Here is a 12,181-nt window from a genome sequence, read left to right as displayed (position 1 = left end):
CATGTAGGACACTGACACAAACGATGACTTTTTTTTTTTATGCTTCAGTTGATTTGTCCAACATCATTAGCTTGGACAAGCTTGTGTCCAGCCTTAAAGCTCCGAAGCCTGTGTGACCTGCTGAGAGAGGCGGCGTCATTCCCCACCTTACCTGGTTTGGGACACGAGCTTCTCTTTGCCCCATCTCACCAGCTAGAGCAAAGGAAGAGGAAAAGGCAGAGCCAAAAGGATGAGCAAACCTGTGAAATGGCTCCTGCACAAGGACTTCGCAGCATGGAAGGCAGATAGGCAAGAGGAAATACGTTAAGAGCCGATAGCATCACAAGAAGCACGGTAGAGGTGTACAGGGAGTCATTATTCACCAGCTCTCCAACACCAAGGGGAAAGCTTCAAATGAAACTAGCAGATGTCTGGTGAAAAAAAAACAGAGGAAACTTCTTCACGTACCATGCTTCAGCTATCACACCATCAGCCTTCCAGGAACCATTTCTTCTTACGACATAGATTCACAGGGGCAACTGTGAAAAGTAAATAAAGTGGTTTGTACTGGGAGGCGCAGTAGGTGACTCAAGCAGAGCCCCACACAATCAAACCTCTCCACCTCTCCTCCCGTGACCGAGGCATCCTCAGTACTGTAGTAGGACAAACGTAGGGACACGCAAGAAGAGCCATAGACACCCTTCCTGCTGTACTGCACTGGGATCTATGCAATAGAAGCTGGATCTAAGCACACGAGGAAGGATGAAATTAAGCTATGACTTCATTTCAATACATTTTTGATCATTTCCAACCTAGGCCTTCAGCCTTCGATACAAAACTGTTTCTAGACATCGAATTTCCACCGACAATTTCTCAAGCAGAAAAAGCAGTGGATCTTCAGTGAAGGAAGAAGGGAGGCATACAATTAGGTATGAAATAACATTAATAAATTATGTGTATACTGACTCCAAGTGTCAACTCTGATGCTCCACTGTTCCTCACAAGACAGACATCTAGCCATTCTCCAACGTCAGACAATCTTTGACCCACAAATTAGATATTTCTGGCTTTAATTTTCCACTCTAACTTTGAACTACATAGGTTTAATTACATGGATTTAAAATGTAATTAGAAAGTTTGGTGTAAGTATCAGACAAACCCAAGGCCGTGCACAGGTACTTAGGTAGAAGTAGCAGAACCAACAGGACATCTATAAGCATCCCCAACTTGCTCATCACACCTTCCCCAAGCCTTTGCATAGTCTTTCAGCTGTAGAGATCCAGCTTTTTGCAATATGCATCCCACTGTATAATCATTTTCTGGATCTCTAAACAAAGCAGAACTTAGGTTAAGCAAAGCTTTGCTCTAACGTGTTCTTCCAATTAAGGTTTTTTTACTCATTCTTAAGTTCATCAGTTTGCTTTCTGGAGATGCCATAATTACCATTTTGCCCACACAAGGCAGAATGATGATACGCAGAAGGGTATACCCACATCACGAGAAGTACATAACACTACTTTAATCACAAACAGCAGCAGAAGTCATGCTGCAATACCACTTATCTGCCTGAAAGATTTTCCAAGAACCACAGAAACAACTAATATAACGCCAAAGTCGCACAATACCACTTCAGAAGAATCACGATAATAACTCAGACCAGGCCTAAAGTGACCGCGGCCACCTGAACAAAGTCTTGCTGCATGTTGCACGGCGCGTTGCCTACAAAATGCAATGATAAAATTCCACATAATGAAGTGTTAAAATAATCAAATTAATAAAAAAAAAATAAAAAATAGTCAAGCACTGACATCAGTCATGCCCAAACTGTTCCTGCCTGCCCGTGTATTTACAGACGTTTATAACTGCCACTGAGTAGAACTTTGCAGTTCGGCAAAGTATTTCTTGATTCCCTGGGAACACCGCTCCCAAATTTCAAACCTTAAACTGAAAGCAGCGTTGGTGCCTCGTGATTCAAAGGCAAGCTCAAATGAACTCAGCGCTTTCATGACACCAAAATCCTTGAAAGCTGAAGCTTTTGAGGCCTTTGAATAGCATACGCTGGAGAGATGAAAAGGCAGCAAGATTAATTCTGGGGGCAGCTGGGCAATCTCCGCTGACCCAGCCGTACACTGCTTCTACTCAAAAGCAGAGGTCACGGCAGCCAGATTAGGAAGGGAGGAAGGCAGGGCAATATGCCAATATTTATGAAATAGGGTCAGCACTGAATGCAAAGTGAAATTCAGTTGGTAGCTGGAAATAGATGAACATTTGCCACAAGAGTCTCTGAAAACACTGAAATAAAAACTGGCCAGTGAATAACAAACCTCTGCAGGGAAACCGACAGTTACAGCGACTACACAGGAGTTTTACGTGAGCACTATTACAGCAGAGTGCTCCTTCTTTGGTGCTTCTCATCAAATTGATGCAAGCTTATGTTCTGGCTCATATCCTGAATCAAGCAACAACACGCACAAACATACCTTTTTCTGTTTGATTCTTTCACTTGAAGTAGAAACCCAAGCAAACTACGAACACCTTGCTACACACAAAGCGCAGCTCCTGGGGAGAAATGGTTGTTGTTTTTTGTTTGTTTTTTTGTTTGTTTTTTTTTAAAACGTGACAAAAGTTTTGCTGTGTCCCGAAATGCATTTTCAGAGATTGGGGGGGGAACAATGGCAATACTCAGTTTAAGCACAAAACACTGACTTATTAGAAACAAAAGACCTCTTTGACGACTACCAGGGATGTTAAATTATATTCAATAAGCAGTTAAGAAGTTCAGGATTCTTAGCCATCACATCAAGCACGTCAATGTAAAATAACTAAATCTAGTATTTGCACATAAGCAGGCTATTTACGATTATCTTTTATCAACACCCCAGAACAACGCACAAGGCACAGTCTGACAAAGCTTTTACTTTTTTGTTGTAATCCAATGAAAGCGGACAGAATCCAAAGGGCAAAAGTATAACTTAAGTAAAATTATGGAGCCTTAGCTTTCTGTTGTTGAACGCACATAATAAATTCTTTTTAACAGCAAATTCCAGTAATGTGATTCAGTTCATTTACCCTCCTCTTCCCTCCCCTTTGCTCCCCAGTTCTGCATTGTAAATGGCCTTACAACCCAGCGCGTTGCCTGTCCGGAAAACAAGGCCATTCCTGTTCTTAACCACCACTCCTCGTTCCTGACAGAGCACGCCGAGCAGAGGTGGTTCGTCTAACCATCGGGCAGCACGTAATTACTCCTCCTGCGCCTCTCCCGCCCCACTGCAGAGCAGCGAGGAAGAGGATGTCCGGCTCTCAATGACAGCCCTGGCAAAGCCCCTGAGCAAAACCCGAGACAGACTACTCTGTATTTTACTATTTGGGCCCGGCTCTAATTATCTGAAAACAGAACTGAACGCAGTCACGTTGGTCCTCTAATTACTGGGGAGATGGAGCAAGAGAGGAGGAAACCCGTCTGTGAGGGCACAGAGGAAGGCCGAGAGCCTGAGAGCGCAGCTTGCCCAGGCTGCCGGCCCCCCACCTCGCTCCTCGCCTCCTGCTCCGACCCACGCCCTCACCTCTGGCCATGGCTCTGTGTGTCCCTCTCCAGCCGAGGGCCCAGGGAACTCGCTGACTTGGTGATACACAACCTCTCTGCTCTTTGGGACAACAGACATGAATCGAGAGCGTATGAAGATTTAAAAACCTTCACTTCAAATCGAGTTTTCTTCCAGATCCTTGGCTGACACACCTCCACCTGCCTGGCTTGGATTCAAACCGCCTGTAAGAGGAGAGCTGAAGCAGAAGAATGGAACCAGACATCTGGAATTTGGGACAGTCGCGTGCTGAAAACGATTGGAATCCAACGCGATGGAGCTGGATGTGATAACATAGCTTGGGAAGACAGAAGGGGATTAGCAAGTTGCTCAGGTTTCAGAAACGTCACGGGAAGGTCAGGCATAAATCCACGTACAATATTGTAACAAGGCAGAATAGCAGCAGTGATAGCTGAAAGTTTTCTGTGACAGACATATTTCTGCATTTTTCAGTTGTTAACTTTACTATAACCTGCAGGAATCATACTGATCTCTGGATTTCCAATTTCCGCGTGTATCTGTTCATGGGTCTGGGAGTCCCCAGGCTGTACAAGAACATTCTGTCTGGGAAAGAGAGTATTTCCCTCAAGACCCCCCACCGCCCCAGCAGCACGCCTCCGCAGCACTTCCAAAGAGCAGGCGAAAACCTAATAGTTGCTTCAACTTCCACGGTGCAGGGCAGGACACCAACACAGATAACCAGCACTTCTTATTCTTACAAGATGATCCTTAACAGCATTAGCAAGCCTGAAGTGCAACTAATCAAAACGAATCAGTTTAAGCTGCAAAACCTACTGGTCTCCCCATACAGCAAACACCCAAGCAAGACCGGGTATCCTGGTTTTCCCTACATCGTCTCCACCACCGCGCAAGTATTTTCTAAGATGTGCCTGATTTTGCATCCAAGTGAACGAAAACCTCGACGACAGCCACATCCCAGATGTCCAGAAACAACGGAATCAGCAGGGATGTCTGACCTGCACGCGTGAACACACACACACAGAACACCTCTAGCATTTAAAAAAAAAAAAAAAAAAAAGGAATATACCAGGGAGGTTTCTTTGGCTTGGTTGGGTTTTATAATGCAAGGGGTTTTTTTGGTGTCCAGGTGTGGAGGTTTTTTTCCCTTTCAAGTAAGGCTCAAGTATTATGCACATCCTTCAGTTGTTTTGGAGGGTTTTTCGGTTCATTTGTTTGTAAAAGTAGGAAGTACCAACAAACTATTTAGCACCCGCAAAGAAAGCCGTACTTCCCTTTTCAAAATTAGGTGACTTCTTTTCTTACCTGCAAAATGAAGTGAAATCGATCACATGCTCCAACAGAAATGTTTTGTTTTCTTCCCCTTCCCTTCATGAATAAAGCACAGTGTAATTCCTCCACATTTGACTATACGCAGGACATGGCTTACAGCGTTAGTTAGCACCAAAAAGTATTTTCTGGGAGTACAGAATTTAAAGACAGCATTGTTGCTTTTCAAGATGATAACTTTTTTTTCAAAAGTGTTTCTTCAGATGATCAGCTGCTAGCTGAGGCAGATTAAACTGCCTATTAAAACGATTCATTTTTGAAACAGGAGTTATTTAAGGTTTTTAATGTTCTGTTTGTAATCAATTTAAGAATTATGCTAATCCGCCCGCAAAAGTGATATGCCCAGTTTAACTATAGTGTCACAATGGATAAATTAATTACATGCAGAACAACAAATCCAAATCTCCCTCAAAGGGAGAATGCGATACAAGCTATTTGAGTAGCTTATTTTAGATTTAGGACTCTAAAGCACCTCATTGTAACCACAAAGTCACTTTGGATAAAGCCTCTCTTTTTAGCTTGATGCACTCAAACTCAAATGAAAAAAAAATGAGGGTGGTGAGACACTGGAAGAGGTTGCCCAGAGAGGTGGTGGAGGCCCCATCCCTGGAGACATTCAAGGCCAGGCTGGATGAGGCTCTGAGCAACCTGATCTAGTTGAAGATGTCCCTGCTCCCTGCAGGGGGGTTGGACTAGGTGGCCTTTAGAGGTCCCTTCCAACCCAACACATTCTGTGATTCTATGAAACACCAAACTGCCCAGGGAAGCGATTCCTCACAATGCTACACCCACCACTTGCCACCAAGAGAACAGCTGTAACCAACGCACATCCACTCAAGTGACAGGAGACAGGGAGATGAAAATAAAAGGGAAAATGACAATCGGCATGAGATGACATTACACCGTGTCACCCATTGGAGAACTTTCCAGAGTTGTGTCTTTTCAGCAAGAACCACTTAACAGAGTTAAATGCTACCAGTTTGTTCGCCAAACCTCCACGTAAATTTCTAGTCATACAAGAGCAACTTTTGGGTTTTTATCCAATACTCCATCACCTCGAAGAAAACATTACTTCTACCTAGTCGATATTGAAACAAACTCCAGAGATTTTATTTACCTGCAAGTCAACACTAAAGCTGTGAGTTTTTACTTTGTTAATCCTTAAGTCATTCGGAGTCGTTGGTTAAGAAAAAGTAATTTGGAAAGCTAAAAGCATTTATTGGAGAAATAAATTTTTTAATGAAGAAGTTAATTCTTCCACTGAGGGTAAGCAATCATTTCCTCCTAAACAAGCACAAACACTGTCACACACACCATACTGAGACCAGATGTGACCAACACGAGTGTCCAACAAATAAGAAACTTGTCATCTCCTCAAAAAAAAAAAAAAAACCACAAATAAAAACTCACTGGATTTTTTTCCAGTTCTTCATTTTCTAACTTTAGCTCTTACATGAATGCATTCAAAAGGCTTTATATGAAAATGCCAACATTCCCATTTCAAATGAAAACATACTCGTTCTAAAATATTCAAGTGCACAAGCCTAAGAATGAAGGAAATTCAAGAAAGGCAAGTGCAGGGTCCTGCACCTGGGGAGGAATAACCCCCTGCACCAGGACAGGTTGGGGGTGACCTGCTGGAGAGCAGCTCTGTGGAAAGAGACCTGGGAGTCCTGGGGGACAACAGGATGCCCATGGGGCAGCAATGTGCCCTTGTGGCCAAGGTGGCCAATGGCATCCTGGGGGGCATCAAGAAGAGTGTGGCTGCAGGTGGAAGGAGGTCATCCTCCCCCTCTGCTCTGCCCTGGGGAGGCCACATCTGGAGTGCTGTGTCCAGTGCTGGGCTCCCCGGTTCCAGAAGGACAGGGAACTGCTGGAGAGGGGACAGCAACGGGCTACCAAGATGCTGAGGGGACTGGAACACCTCTCTCATGGAGAAAGGCTGAGGGATTTGGGTCTCTTCAGTCTGGAAAAAAGACGACTGAGGGGGGATCTCATCAACGCTTATAAATACTGAAAGGGTGGGTGTCAGGGGGATGGGGCCAGGCTCTTTTCAGTGGTGCCCAGGGACAGGACAAGAAGTAACGGGCACAAACTTGAGCATGGGAAGTTCCACCTCAACATGAGGAGGAACTTCTTTCCTGTGAGGGTGGCAGAGCCCTGGCACAGGCTGCCCAGAGAGGTGGTGGAGTCTCCGTCTCTGGAGACATTCCAAACCCACCTGGAGGTGTTCCTGTGCCACCTGCTGTGGGTGACCCTGCTCTGGCAGGGGGTTGGACTGGATGGTCTCCAGAGGTCCCTTCCAACCCTATGATTCTATGAGGAGGTAGATGCACGGACCTAACGAGGACGAGAGAAAATACAGGCAACAGCCAGAGAGAGACATGGCTGCTAAAGAAATCAAGTACAATGGATTAACTAGAGGGAAACAGGATTGAGTAAGGAAGTGCTGTTTGGGATCACTAGAGACCGGAAGCTTTTGAAGATGGAGAGGAACACATACATCATAACTCTGCTCTGAAGAAAGCTTTTCTAATTTTTTCTTCAAGTTTCACAGCATTATTCATTAAACAGCCATTCTTCACGCTAATGAGAAGCGTGAGTGACCAGAGCAGTGCTGAAGGGCCGTACGCGTTCCCCGGCGACAGCAGGATACAAGAATTTCCCTCAGACAGAAGTCTGAAAAGTGAAACTTGAGACTGAATATGCTCAAGTCACCATAAACGCATCCAGTGGACAAAAGGCACTTGTGTGCCTGTTTTAAAAGAAAAAAGAAAAAAAAAAAAAGGAAGAAAATCTACTGCTTCTGATTCAAGATCAAACAACCAGTGAAAAATCCCCCCGGATGCGGAGAGCAGCGTACTGATGGGTTGGAGTGTTCTCCAGGGGTGATTTAGCTACTGCCAAAACATAACTTCAATAATTTAAACTGTTATCCCATGAATTATCTGTTTAGACTGAGATCAAAGTACTCAAGATCAGTCAATAAAACTACAGAAACAGCTCTATCAGATTTCCTTAGTCTACACTCGCTAAAAAATGAAGTAGCTTAACGACAACACAACCTTTGGAACAGAAATAATTGAGCATTTGTTCTTAAGAAGAACGGCTCAACACAGTTCTTTAAATAATCTAGTTAAATGAAAGGTTTAAATGTTATTAAGAATCAAAATTAAGAATGTGGAGGTCTTAACTGGCATTAACAGAAAATTGCTAGTCAGGAATGACGCCGTTTGACGCAGCAATATTTTCAACCACCCACAAGGGAAACGCAAATCCCACCAAGACTGTTTCCCTACTGAAACACTCTATTCCATGCTGCTGTATCTCACATAGCAGTGCAGAAAAGCACCCAGCAGATCCCATTCGTTAAAAGAATGAAACCCGTCACTCCCAACAAATTAATAATTAATCGGATCAGAAAAAACTCCCCTTACAAGTGTGCAAAGTACAGCACAAGATGAAAATATAAACAATTTTATACCTTCCTGAAATAAGGTTTAGTTAGTTAAACCATAGTAGTTCCCTTATTAAGAACTTTATTTCAAGAAAGGAAAACACCGAAATAAGGCTGCTGGAACTTCTTCTGGGACGAGGTGATCAGCTCTACTCTTGCCATAAATTTGCGGGGTTTTCTTTCTTAAAAAAAAAAAAGAATAAGCACAAAAAGATTAAATAGCAGGCAGAGGGTAGTCAAGAAAGACAGAATGGCTAATTTCAGTATATTTTAAGACAGAAATCCCTTTCCAGCCATATCAGGAATGTTTTTAGAACACTGAAAGGTTTGATAAGTCACTGTTATTGCCTCCTTGTTCTAAAATTGATCCTTGGATGCCTAAAAGCAGACACGAGGGCAGCTGGATCAACTAAATCCAAAAAATCCACAGAAGTCTTGGATTAGAGAACCATTAAGACTAAAGCTGAGGGGGGTTTTTTTTGCTTTGTTTGAAAAAAAAATAATCACATAGTCCATTATTTGATGAACAAATTAGCTTAAAGCTCACTAACTAGGTCCTTTCGTTTCTTAAGTCACTTGCTAATAAACTCTTCCACAATTCCTTAAAATCCCAGAATTCCTCAAAATCCTAGAATTCCTCAAAATGCCAGAAAGAGTTTCCAGGCTGCCATCCTGAAAAAACACGCCCTGGCACCTCTGCAGGAATTTGGACGCTGGCACCATACCCATCCCGGAGCACTGCTGCCTCCCCTCTGGGCACGGAGCAATCCATGCCGCCTGAGTCAGCAACTCCCCTGCTGAGCAAAGGAGAGGAAACCAACATGGAATTTGAGATGAGAGTGGCCGCACTGACATGTGCTTAACATGGCTGAACAAATGAGGTTACAGCAAATAACAGCCCAAGATGTGTGAAGTCCATCTTTTGTTTTTGATAACAAAATAAGTCCTTTTTGTTTGAAGAAAGAAAAATGAATCACAGAAAGCCACCAAGCAGATGAGACGTTTCATAAAATTTATTCGGGCACAGCAGTATCTGCGCGCTGTCCCTCTCAGTACCAGCTTTTGAGGTTTCTGCAGAAATACATCAAGACTATCAACGGCATCAGAAAGAAAAAATACTCATTAATAAATCCCAGAAAAGGCTGAAGTTAAAAAAGGACCAGAACAAAGAGACAATATAAGAAGCGCCAATCTCACTGAAAAGCCTTTACCCAATCTTCCACAAACCTAGTGCACACAAAACTCTTTCTGCAGGAATTTCCTCTCCAACCTCAGCTGCGATGCCTGGATGTCTGCTACTCCCTGCCTACCATCAACTGCAGTTTGTCTGCTTTTGGCTTGCAAAGACAGGATCCAATGTAGGGTGCTAATTTCTAATTAACTTATCTTGTATTCGTGTGTGCTTTATGAACACAAGGAGAACATTTGTTCATCGAGGAAGAAATAAAAATCACAGCATTCCATTTCAGTGCAAGGACCAGCGCTCAGGTGCACCAAAGCTTCGCTGCTCCTCAACTCCTAAAAGCCTGAACAGAAATGATAGCAGACTTGGCCCAATTTGAAGCACAAACAGTAAGTGAAATGCGAAAAATTGATTTTTTGTCTTATTTAATTACTGGTCTTTGTTCCACTTAGAGAAGAAGAGGTTCAGAGAGTGGAGCAATAGGACAAAGGAGAATGGTTTTAAACTGGAAGAGGGGAGATTGAGATGAGATCTGAGGAAGAAATTCTTGGCTGTGAGGGTGGTGAGCCCCTGGCCCAGGTTGCCCAGAGAAGCTGTGGCTGCCCCATCCCTGGAGGGGTTCAAGGCCAGGTTGGACGGGACTTGGAGCAACCTGGTCTGGGTGGAGGTGTCCCTGCCCAGGGCAGGGGGTGGCACTGGGTGGGCTTTAAGATCCCTTCCCACCCGAACCATTCTATAAGTCTATGATTCAGAGGGATGTAATCACAGATTTCCAATACCTAAAATGTAGTTGTAGAGAAAAATGGAGGTACCCCCTTCACAAAGCTGCACATCTTTTTCCCTTTTTTCTTCATTAAAAAAAAATAAAAAAATCTTTCTTCAAGATGTGTTACAAACTAAATTACTTTCCAATGAAAAACAACATTAAGTCACTTTTGTCACCACAAAGCATTCCATACAATGAAAATATTCTGTATTAAAAAAATAAAAATCACTGAACTTTACTAGTTGTCGTCTTTGACAACAAAGCATCAAGAATGAAAGTGAGATTCAAAAGTTGAACTAGGTCTTCAGACAGTTTAATATTATAAAGTCTTGGGTGAATGTGACAATTTTTATATCAAAATAGTCTTTTCATTTCTTATTTTTTTTTTTTTGTATACTGGCGTCAAGTCTTTGGACAGACCTACATTTATGCTTTTCGTCTTGCCTGCAGTACTACATCATTAGGGATATGTAGTTTTGCCTGACTGGTAATTCGTTTGCCAGGAGGAGTAAAGAAAGAGTGTTTTGTTTGCAGGATCTTTCCCTCGGCAAGAGAGGGAAGATATAGGAAACATGAAGGGTGCTGTTTCTGTAAAGAACATAAACATTCAGACCAGCAAGAGCCTTAAACAAATGCAGTTACATTGATAAATGACTTTTATCAATTTATGTCATCAAATCAATTAGGATAAAATGGGAAAAAGCCATCTTCCATGAGTGTACGCTGCCCGTATAGAAAGTTACTGTCAAATATACAACAATTTTTTCCAGAACTGTTTCTCCAGCATCTTCAAGATGCAACCTTTTCTCCCTCGTTACCTACTTGGGTAAAATCCATCTTTCACATCAAATTATTCTGTTTCAGACAAGCTCCACATTTCTTAAACCTCTGAAACTTCTGAAATGTCTTCCTGCCTTGTCTCTTCAGCCTCGTTAATTTATTACCGCGCATCCAATGCTCCTGCCCCTCTCAGAACATCAAGCACGAAAAGCTGCTTTCTAACGCCCTTCAGGGCTTGGCTTTGCTGCTTCTGCAATATTTGTTCCCCTTAATTAGATCAACCTTTGGCAAACGGTCCAACAAGCACCTCTGTGTTTTCTTTCAGGTGATCCCTTTACGCACAAAGGTGCCTTAAAAAAAAGTGATAATTTCTCCTTCAAAACAGCCACCAATTCAGCAATGACACATGGCACTCTGTGTCGGTCAGAGTGCTGATACATGGCAACTATTTCTTCTTAGTCACTGGGTTTGATTTTTCTGTAGCCCCCCATCTGCACCTGCTCTCCTTTGGCACTCCAAGTTACAAGCACTTGGGATGACAGATGTTCTGTTTCACCTCTGTACGGCAGCATTGCTCATCAGGTGGGTATTCAAACAGCACGTTACCCAAGGAGAGCTTCTGCAGACTTCCCACAGCATTTCCACATACACACAGAATTAAGAAAAAACACAGCATCATTAAATTCAAAAGAATAAAAGACCTAAACTTGGTCACAGAATCAGTCGTTCATCTGGATGAAGAAAAAAATGAGAAATCCGCTTCACAGGAAAGTTCATAAGTTTCTCCAATTTTTAAATTTTTTGTTTTTCAATTTAAAACCCAGGACCGCATGCAGCAAGGCAGAGTGACCACAAGCCTCCGCAGCAAGACCCAGGAGCTGGAGGTGGGCGCCGCTTGGGGAAGCCCTGCGGCGCAAGCAGGCGGCAACGGCGAGGCGGCACTTTGCCTCATGCAAACCCAGCACAAAAAGCTGATTATCTCTGCTCAAAAGCCACCGAAACTAAACATGACCAGAGAAGCACGGCGATCGCCGAGAACTCCGCCAGCACGAGAACAGCAGAGTCGGGACTGGCCATCAGGGTATTCTGATCCAGCTGCAAACACCCCGACGCAACATCTGGTGAGT

General features: G+C 43.3%; 1 protein-coding gene across 17 annotated transcripts in view; it reads right to left on the bottom strand.

Annotated features, from left to right (window-relative positions):
• KLHL13 (kelch like family member 13) overlaps positions 1-12,181 on the bottom strand; it is an 86,573-nt gene that overhangs the window by 48,557 nt on the left and 25,835 nt on the right. For 4 of the 17 annotated variants that reach the window (XM_054213947.1, XM_054213955.1, XM_054213949.1 and 1 more), the window contains one exon: positions 448-518. The exons of the other annotated variants lie outside the window; for them this stretch is intronic. The gene's annotated coding sequence lies outside the window, so the exon portion shown is untranslated. The remainder of the gene's footprint in view (positions 1-447; positions 519-12,181) is intronic. 17 annotated transcript variants of the gene reach the window in all.

This window comes from Rissa tridactyla, chromosome 9 (assembly GCF_028500815.1).
Source record: "Rissa tridactyla isolate bRisTri1 chromosome 9, bRisTri1.patW.cur.20221130, whole genome shotgun sequence".
In the NCBI taxonomy this organism is placed as follows: Eukaryota; Metazoa; Chordata; class Aves; order Charadriiformes; family Laridae; genus Rissa; species Rissa tridactyla.
Note: the sequence above shows the minus strand (reverse complement) of the source record. Positions and strands in the feature narration are given on the sequence as shown.